Source organism: Delphinus delphis, chromosome 5, assembly GCF_949987515.2.
Source record: "Delphinus delphis chromosome 5, mDelDel1.2, whole genome shotgun sequence".
NCBI lineage: Eukaryota > Metazoa > Chordata > Mammalia > Artiodactyla > Delphinidae > Delphinus > Delphinus delphis.
This window is the reverse complement of record NC_082687.1, coordinates 63446975-63457257: the sequence shown is the minus strand read 5'-3', so window position 1 is coordinate 63457257 and position 10283 is coordinate 63446975.

Sequence of the window (10283 nt, the reverse complement as noted above, 5' to 3'; positions counted from 1 at the left end):
AACTGGGCAAATCATTTTTAACTTTATTAAACCTCTTTCTTCATCCAGAAAATGGGGGCATATGGTACTTCTGTCCATAGAGTGGCTTTGAGTGTTAAATGCTTATTGAGCACTTAGCCTAGTGCTTGGCATGTAGTTTTAATATTAAGATATTTACCACTAGATAACAGAGTAAGTATCCTTAAATATATAGTGTGCTTCCTGTATTTGACATTATTAAATTGTATAATCCACCTGCTTGTCTTCATGTCTTGCAAAATAGTGGAGTTTTAATGTTATATGTGGGCTTTTGTGTCCGCTACTTTACTCAACTATATTGTAATCTCCATTAACAGTCAGAATGCTTTTGTGTGCACTGCTTTCCTCAAGCACCTAAAACAGTATCTGGCCCGTGGAAAGGCAAATAGTTTTTAATTGCCCAGGCCAAGAATAATTATGTGTGTGGTGTCTTGGTGTGTGTGTGTTTCCTTGATTTCAACTAATAATACAATGGTAGTGGTAATTTTAAGATTTTGATAATGCAGAAATCGCTGTTCATAGAGTAGGATTTTTTTTTCTGGGTGCATTAACAAGTCAAGGAGAGTTCACCCAAGTAGCAGGAAATAGTAAGTTTTGAGAAAGAGACTTAGTGAAGAAACTTTATTTTGGGACTTCCCTGGTGGTCCAGTGGTTAAGACTCTGTGCTCCCAATGCAGGGGGCCCGGATTTGATCCCTGGTCAGGGCAGTAGATCCCACATGCTGCTATGAAGATCCCATGTGCTGCAGCTAAGACCCAGCGAAGCCAGATAAATAAGTTAAAAAAAGAAACTTTATTTTGAGAAAGGTTCAGACTTACAGAGAAGTTACAGAAATGGTACCCTGAATTCTTGTGTACCTCTTATTATTTTTTAAAATTTTAATTTAATTTTATTTATTTGGTAGTGCCAGGTCTTAGTTGCAGCATGTGTGCTCCTTAGTTGCGGCTCGCCGGCTCCTTAGTTGTGGCATGCCAACTCTTAGTTGCAGCATGCATGTGGGATCTAGTTCCCTGACCAGGGATCGAACCCGGGCCTCCTGCATTGGGAGCTTGGAGTCTTAACCACTGCATCACCAAGGAAGTCCCTTGTGTACCCCTTATTGTGATCCACTACTCACATTTGCTTTCTATTATGTACGTATTATGTGGTGGACCCCCAGAAATTAAGTTGCAAGCATACCTGTTCATCTCTAAATACTTCAGTTTATCTCTTAAGGATTAGGGCATTCTCTTACAATGGTGAAATTCAGGACTTTAAAGATGGGTGTAGTCTTTAATACACAGTCTATATTCAGAGTGTGCCAAATGTCTTAATATTAACCTTCAACAATCTCCCTGTTCCTAATCCCTCCTCGCATTTAGTTGTCACATCTCTTCAGTTTCCTTTAATTTGGAACAACTCTATGCTTTTGTCCTTTACAACATTAAGAGTTTGAAGAACGTATGCCAGCTGTTTAAAGAATGTTCCTTAATTTGGGTTATTCTAATTGTTTTCCTCATGCTTCATTTCAGGTTACGCATCTTCACAGGAATAGTAAGTACTGGTGCATTACATCAGAAGGCATATGATGCCATTATTGGTTGTGTTAACTTTTATTATTTGGTTAAGGTGTTGTCCACCACATTTCTCAACCGGAAAGTTTTTTTTTCCATTTATAATTAATATTCTGTAGGATGATATAGTGAAACGATCTTATTCTTCAACACAGCCATTGATTTTAGCATCTACTGATTTTTGTTTAAGTCAATTATATATCTTCTATGGTAACTGGTATTCTCTATCAAAAACAGCTTTCTCTTTTCCCCATAGACCTAGGTTCTTGTTTCATGTGCTGAGTTATTCACTTTACCCCAGTTCGGGGGGGGGGGGGTGCCCTTTTAAGCTAAACGAGACTATTACAGTTTGAGTATCACACTGAACGACTGAAACTCAGAAATACTACATTACTCTGTGCTGAAGTCGTAACAGTCAATTAAAGTTATGAAAGCTTGATGGAATGCCTTAAGGGATAAACTGCAAGTAGAAATTTGCCAGTGGTAGAGATTCTACCACCAGAAGGCAATTTTACAGAATGATGTTTTAATTCTTTTATTGATTTTAAAATACCACACCTTTCATTTCTTTTTTGGTGTGCTCTAATTTTTAAAAGACATAATGCAAGTACAACTACATACTCAAAATTCAAGCAAGTTAAAATTCATCCCGACTAGCTCTCTTCCTACTAATCCTCTTACTTTCATTTGTTTCTCCTCTAGAATTAACTACTGTTAATGATCTGCTGTTAACTCTTAACCTCCATATGTGTATGCATATTGAAATGCTTGATTTCTATGCTTTTTACATAATTCAGGTTATTGATATTCTGCAGTGAGTAGAATTTGAGGATCTTTGTCCTAGTTAAGGACCTTCCTTATTCTTTACAACTGTTGCATAATATTTCATAGTATCATGGTTTAATCACTGATTATAGTGAAAAGTGACCATCTGGAAGTATTTTGAGAGTGGACACCAAGTGGAGTGAGTGGTTCAGGGGATCCAAAGGATCTTACAACCTTGCAAGTTATGTTTTTTGTTTGTTTGTTTGTTTGTTTTTTGTGGTACGCGGGCCTCTCACTGTTGTGGCCTCTCCTGTTGCGGAGCCTGTGCTCCGGACGCGCAGGCTCAGCAGCCATGGCTCACGGGCCTAGCCGTTCCGCGGCATGTGGGATCTTCCCAGACCGGGGCATGAACCTGTGTCCCCTGCATCAGCAGGCGGACTCTCAACCACTGCGCCACCAGGGAAGCCCATAAGTTATGTTTATGCTTATGTTCTTAAAGTAGAACAACTTTTAGATTTGCTAATAGTAATCAAGTCTTGTACTCTATTTCAAGGTGGTTTTTTGGTTTTTTTTTTAAATACAGAAGATGGATGTTTAATTTAGTGTTGCTTAAAGTAACAGAATGATGAGTAACATTTTCATTTAACATTCACCTTTGATGTGATAGGGGAATAGCACCTTGGTACTCAGCTAATTTTACTGGGGGGAAATGAATTCTCCATATGATGGTATATTAAGGAATTGCAAGTTAATAAGACAGAGGTCCCTGCTTGAGCACGAGCTACAATGGTAGCTGGAATTTTGCCATGTCTAGTGGACCAGTGTGGGGATCCCGGCAGGAGTTTTATCTGCATGGCAGGACAAAGATTTTTTTTTCTTTTTTTCCCTTTCAATTCGTTTAAGACCAAAGATTTTTCTGATGATATACAGCACATCTTACAGATACTGAGAATAAGGTAGGCAAGTTTGCCTAGTAGCAAGCATGAGGCCTTGCAGTTAACAGTAGCAGAGGTAGCTGTAGTGATTGCAGTACCCAGGGACCAGAGAGAGGCAAGGGCAGGAATCTGCACTAGTGTGTCAGAAGTGCTGAGATAGCCTCTTTGGTAGGGACACTAATGAACATGATTTTTCTGTAGGTTAGTAGCAGCAGCAGTGGAGTGGTGAGACTTGCATGTTTCTGCTCTGTGTCCTGTGTGCACAAGTATGAATTTCCACTGAAGGGAGCTGTTGTTGGGGAGGAAGGAAATGGCTGACTTCACGTAAGAGCAGGCTGGCCTTATTCACGACCCACGGGAGCCAACCCTGGGGACACCGGAAATAATTGGGAAACATTTTGCACAGAACTGGAGATCCCACATTAGCATCTAGGAGTAGTCCTTTTCTAAGTACCAGGCACTCTTCTAAGCGCATCCCATTAACTCTGAATCCTCTCAACATCCCTAAAAAGTAGATTGTTATTCCCACTTTGCTTCCTACAGACAAGCCAATTGCCTGAAGTCACACAAGTAGGAAGTGCCAGGTCTGTGTTACACTGCTTTTCTGATTAAGTGAAGAATTTTATGTGGGGAAATTAGGAGTGGTGGTGAAAAGGATTTCAGCCTGATCTGAATGTTCTCAATTTATGATAATGTATTAATTATATTAACATGATATAGAGGTCACTCTTTAAGCAGCCTTTCTCTATCATAACATCTAACCAATTTATATTTACTGACGATCATGAGTAGTTTACTAGCAGTAGTGAGATGAACTTCACCTTTTTGAGATGAAAGTGAAGTAGGGTAATACACTTGTTCCCTGATTCTACTTATGCCCGGTTCTGAGATAGCATAAGCTGGCATTTTTAGGTAAGCGACTATATTATGTGGGTAGTTATTTTTTAAAAAATAATTAGTATTTTAAAAATTTTTTATTGGAGTGTAGTTGATTTCCAATGTTGTGCTAGTTTCTGCTGTAGAGCAAAGTGAATCAATTATACATATTTCCACTCTTTTAGATTCTTTTCCCATATATGTCATTACAGAGTATTGAGTAGAGTTCCCTGTGCTATACAGTAGGTCCTTATTAGTTACCTATTTTATATAGTGTGTATATGTCAATCCCAATCTCACAATTTATCCCTTCCCCTCTTCCCTTTCCCCTTGGTAACCATAAGTTTTTCTACTGTGTGACTCTGTTTTGTAAATAAGTTCATTTGTATCATTTTTCAAGATTCCACATATAAGCAATATCATATGATATTTATCTTTCTCTGTCTGACTTACTTTACTTACTATGATAATCTCTAGGTCCATCCTTGTTGCTGCCAATGGCATTGTTTCATTCTTTTTTATGGCTGAGTAATAATTCCATTGTATATATATATACCACATTTTCTTTATCCATTCCTCTGTCGATGAACATTTAGGTTGCTTCCATGTCTTGGCTGTTGTAAATAGTGCTGCTGTGAACATTGGGGTGCATGTACCTTTTCGAATTAGAGTTTTCTCTGGGTATATGCCCAGCAGTGGTATTGCTGGATCATACGGTAGTTCTATATTTAGTTGTTTTTTTTTTTAAAGGAACCTCCACACTGTCCTCCATAGCGGCTGTACCAATTTACATTCCCACCAACAGTGTAGGAGGGTTCCCTTTTCTCCACGCCCTCTCCAGCATTTAATGTTTGTAGTTTTTTTTTAAATTAATTATTAATTATTTTTGGCTGTGTTGGGTCTTTGTTGCTGCGTGTGGGTTTTTCTCTAGCTGCGGTGAGTGGGGGCTACTCTTTGTGGTGCACGGGCTTCTCATTGCGGTGGCTTCTCTTGTTGCGGAGCACGGGCTCTAGGCGCGTGGGTGCTTCAGTAGTTGTGGCTCGCAGGCTCTAGAACGCAGGCTCCTGTAGTTGTGGTGCGCAGGCTTAGTTGCTCCATGGCATGTGGGATCTTCCTGGACAGGGCTTAAACCCATGTGCCCTGCATTGGCAGGCGGATTCTTAACCAGTGTGCCACCAGGGAAGTCCCGTTTGTGGAGTTTTCAACGATGGCCATTCTGACCGGTGTGAGGTGATATTTCATTGTAGTTTTGATTTGTGGGTAACTATTTGAAAACAGAAGAACATATAATTTAAAGAGAAGAGCGGCATTTATTTTTAAATGTCCTTGGTTCTTGGGCCCTGTGAGCCTGCTATATTGTAGGCCCAGATATTTGTCCCATTTGATCCATTTATTAGAATATCACTTGAGTTGCAGGCACTTGGCATCAGGTGCCTGTCTCCTGGTCTCTCAGAATCCATAGGGAGTGGTGGAGACATACAGCAACAAATGTCTCCACGTGGGTTTCTGTCTCCTTGTTTGGCGTCAGAGATGGAGAAATGCTGGTAGGTGGCCAATGCTAAGAGCAGGATTCTGAAATCACTTTCAACCCCATGTCACTCTACTCCTCTCCCTGGTTGTAGAGCCAGGAAAAGAAAGGAAGAGTTTCTAGGGCCTCAGGATCCTAAGCTTGGATTCTGCCTAAAACCTCCTTTCTCCTTCTTGGAGAGTAATAGGGTACTACTTTGAGATACTAAGTTCCTTCATTTCTGTGTCCTCATTACCTCCCCTAACAGAGACTATGCAGATAGCTGACATCCTGATTTAGCTTTCTGATAGTGTAAGTGCTCCATGAGGGTGGGTCAGGATGGGAGTAGAGATTGCCTAGGTTTGCACCTGAACGGATTTGTTTTTTCACTTTAAATTTATGAAAGTAATACATGCACAGTTAAAACACTATTCCTAAAAGATTCATGATGAAATCAAAATCCCACAGCCTTGTGTTCCTTCCTTTCCTCAGTCATGAGCTGTTCTATGTATCTGACTCCTGAGGTAAATTTAAGTCAGCATCAAATTTCTTATTTGATAAATTTACAGTGGATTTTCTTCACATAGGTCAGAATATATAGCATGTTATACTGCCTTTTCGTCAAGGGGATGAACATGCTGAAACCTTGTGGTGGATGAAAGTGGCTACAGATTCTTTGCAGCCCTTCCAGTCAGCTTGAGTCTGTGCTGCCATTGCGACTTGCTTTGACCAGTAGAATGCAGCAGAGTGACATTGCGTGATCTCTGAGCTTCAGAGGCATTGCAGCTTCTACTCTCATGCTTTTTCTGAACACGATGACCTTGTGAACAAACCTGAACTGGCCTACTTTGGGACGATATTCTAGGTAGAGAGAGGGACCCATGGAAGAATGCCCAGGTTTCCAAGTTATTACAGCCATCCCAGCTGAAGCTCCCGACATGGAGTGAGATCTGCAAATACATATCCCCACAGAGTGGGAGAACCATTGAGCTGAGCCCAGATTAAACTGCCAAACTAAAGAGCAAATAGAAGCTTGTTTGAAGTCACTAAGTTTTGGGGTGGTTAGTTATTCAGCAACAGATGTGGGTAGAAACCTAATTATGCCTTCAGTCTAGTTAAAAAAGAAGCATTTCCTATTGACAAATGAGCAAGTGTACCTAGAACTGATAGAAGCCAGGCTGAATGGGGGAGTTAGTGGGTAAGTGGGACTGTTAAGCATTGTTTTCTTTTGTTGAATAGTTTCATCCAAGTTCCCATGCTGTACATTTTCAGTACATTTCATGGAATTAACCTTTACATAATAACTTTTTCATCCAGTGAAAAAGACATTTTCCTTAGCAAGTGTTTCAGTAAAATATATATCTAGTATTTAAGGGAAAGAGGTCACCATATCTAATTTTTCTTCCAGTTGAATATTTAACCATAAAGTTTAAAGTGAACAGTGGAAAATGAGAAATCTCTTTAGGCTACATGTTAAATGTTGAGAAAACTGGAGATAATAGAAAGCTTTTAGTTGGGCAACTAAGATCCCCTTTTAGTGAAAATCAGTTAAGATGTGAAAAGGAACAGGAAACAGGATGAATGCTCAAGCAGAAAGGCAAGGCCATTTAAACACGTTCAGAACCAAATTAATTTGGTTTTTGAAGGTATTTGATTTGCGAATAAATAGGGACTACTAGTTCTATGTCACTTATAGGATCAGGACTTTATATATATTTTTAACATTACATTAGTTTACTTAAAATACAACTACAGAAATTTTTAAAATTAATCATCTCCGTTTCATTAATAAGAAACTTAATGAACTTCCTTTTTTCTCCTTTACCATCAATGGTTTTTCTTTTTTTTTTTTGGTAGGTTCTTATTAGTCATCAATTTTATACACATCAGTGTATACATGTCAATCTCAATCGCCCAATTCAGCACACCACCATCCCTACACCCCCGCGGCTTTCCCCCTTTGTTGTCTATACGTTTGTTCTCTACATCTGGGTCTCAACTTCTGCCCTGCAAACCGGTTCATCTGTACCATTTTTCCAGCTTCCACATACATGCATTAATATACGATATTTGTTTTTCTCTTTCTGACTTACTTCACTCTGTATGACAGTCTCTAGATCCATCCACGTCTCAAGAAATGACTCAATTTCATTCCTTTTTATGGCTGGGTAATATTCCATTGTATATATGTACCACATGTTCTTTATCCATTCGTCTGTCGATGGGCATTTAGGTTGCTTCCATGGCCTGGCTATTGTAAATAGTGCTGCAATGAACATTGGGGTTCATGCATCTTTTTGAATTACAGTTTTCTCTGGGTATATGCCCAGTAGTGGGATTGCTGGGTCATATGGTAATTCTATTTTTAGTTTTTTAAGGAACCTCCATATTGTTCTTCATAGTGGCTGTATAAATTTACATACCCACCAACAGTGCAAGAAGGTTCCCTTTTCTCCACACCCTCTCCAGGATTTGTTGTTTGTAGATTTTCTGATGATGCCCATTCTAACTGGTGTGAGGTGATACCTCATTGTAGTTTTGATTTGCATTTCTCTAATAATTAGTGATGTTGAGCAGCTTTTCATGTGCTTCTTGGCCATCTGTATGTCTTCTTTGGAGAAATGTCTATTTAGGTCTTCTGCCCATTTTTGGATTGGATTGTTTGTTTCTTTAATATTGAGCTGCATGGGCTGTTTATATATTTTGGAGATTACTCCTTTTCCATTGATTCATTTGCAAATATTTTCTCCCATTCTGAGGGTTCTCTTTTGGTCTTGTTTATGGTTTCCTTTGCTGTGCAAAAGCTTTAAAGTTTCATTAGGTCCCATTTGTTTATTTTTGTTTTTATTTCCATTACTTCAGGAGGTGGATCAAAAAAGATCTTTTTGTGATTTATGTCAAAGAGTGTTCTTCCTATGTTTTCCTCTAAGAGTTTTATAGGGTCCGGTCTTACATTTAGGTCTCGAATCCATTTTGAGTTTATTTTTGTGTATGGTGTTAACGAGGGTTCTAATTTCATTCTTTTGCATGTTGCTGTCCAGTTTTCCCAGCACCACTTATTGAAGAGACTGCCTTTTCTCCATTGTATATCCTTGCCTCCTTTGTCATAGATTAGTTGACCATAAGTGCGTGGGTTTACCTCTGGGCTTTCTATCTTGTTCCATTGATCTATGTTTCTGTTTTTGTTCCAGTACCATATTGTCTTGATTACTGTAGCTTTGTAGTGTAGTCTGAAGTGAGGGAGTCTGATTCCTCCAGCTCCATTTTTTTCCCTCAAGACTGCTTTGGCTATTCGGGGTCTTTTGTGTCTCCATACAAATTTTACAATTTTTTGTTCTAGTTTCGTAAAAAATGCCATTGGTAATTTGATAGGGATTGCATTGAATCTGTAGATTGCTCTGGGTAGTATAGTCATTTTCACAGTATTGATTCTTCCAATCCAAGAACATGGTATATCTCTCCATCTGTTAGTATCATCTTTAATTTCTTTCATCAGTGCCTTATAGTTTTCTGCATACAGGTCTTTAGTATCCCTAGGTAGGTTTATTCCTAGGTATTTTATTCTTTTCGTTGCAGTGGTAAATGGGAGGGTTTCCTTAATTTCTCTTTCTGATCTTTCATTGTTATTGTATAGTAATGCAAGAGATTTCTGTGCATTAATTTTATATCCTGCAACTTTACCAAATTCATTGATTAGCTCTAGTAGTTTTCTGGTGGCATCTTTAGGATTCTCTATGTATAGTATCATGTCATCTGCAAACAGTGACAGTTTTACTTCTTCTTTTCCAATTTGTATTCCCTTTATTTCTTTTTCTTCTCTGATTGTTGTGGCTAGGACTTCCAAAACTATGTTGAATAATAGAGGTGAGAGTGGACATCCTTGTCTTGTCCCTGATCTTAGAGGAAATGCTTTCAGTTTTTCACCATTGAGAATGATGTTTGCTGTGGGTTTGTCGTATATGGCCTTTATTATGTTGAGGTAGGTTCCCTCTATGCCCACATTCTGGAGAGTTTTTATCATAAATCGGTGTTGAATTTTGTCAGAAGCTTTTTCTGCATCTATTGAGATGATCATATGGTTTTTATTCTTCAGTTTCTTAATATGGTGTATCACATTGATTTGCATATATTGAAGAATCCTTGCATGCCTGGGATAAATCCCACCTGATGATGGTGTATGATCCTTTTAATGTGTCGTTGGATTCTGTTTGCTAGTATTTTGTTGAGGATTTTTGCATCTATATTCATCAGTGATATTGGTCTGTAATTTTCTTTTTTGGTAGTATCTTTGTCTGGTTTTGGTATCAGGGTGATGGTGGCCTCATAGAATGAGTTTGGGAGCGTTCCTTCCTCTGTAATTTTTTGGAAGAGTTTGAGAAGGATGGCTGTTAGCTCTTCTCTAAATGTTTGATAGAATTCACCTGTGAAGCCATCTGGTCCTGGACTTTTGTTTGTTGGAAGATTTTTAATCACAGTTTCAATTTCATTACTTGTGATTGGTCTGTTCATATTTTCTATTTCTTCCTGGTTCAGTCTTGGAAGGCTATACCTTTCTAAGAATTTGTCCATTTCTTCCAGGTTGTCCATTTTATTGGCACAGAGTTGCTTGTAGTAGTCTCTTAGGATGCT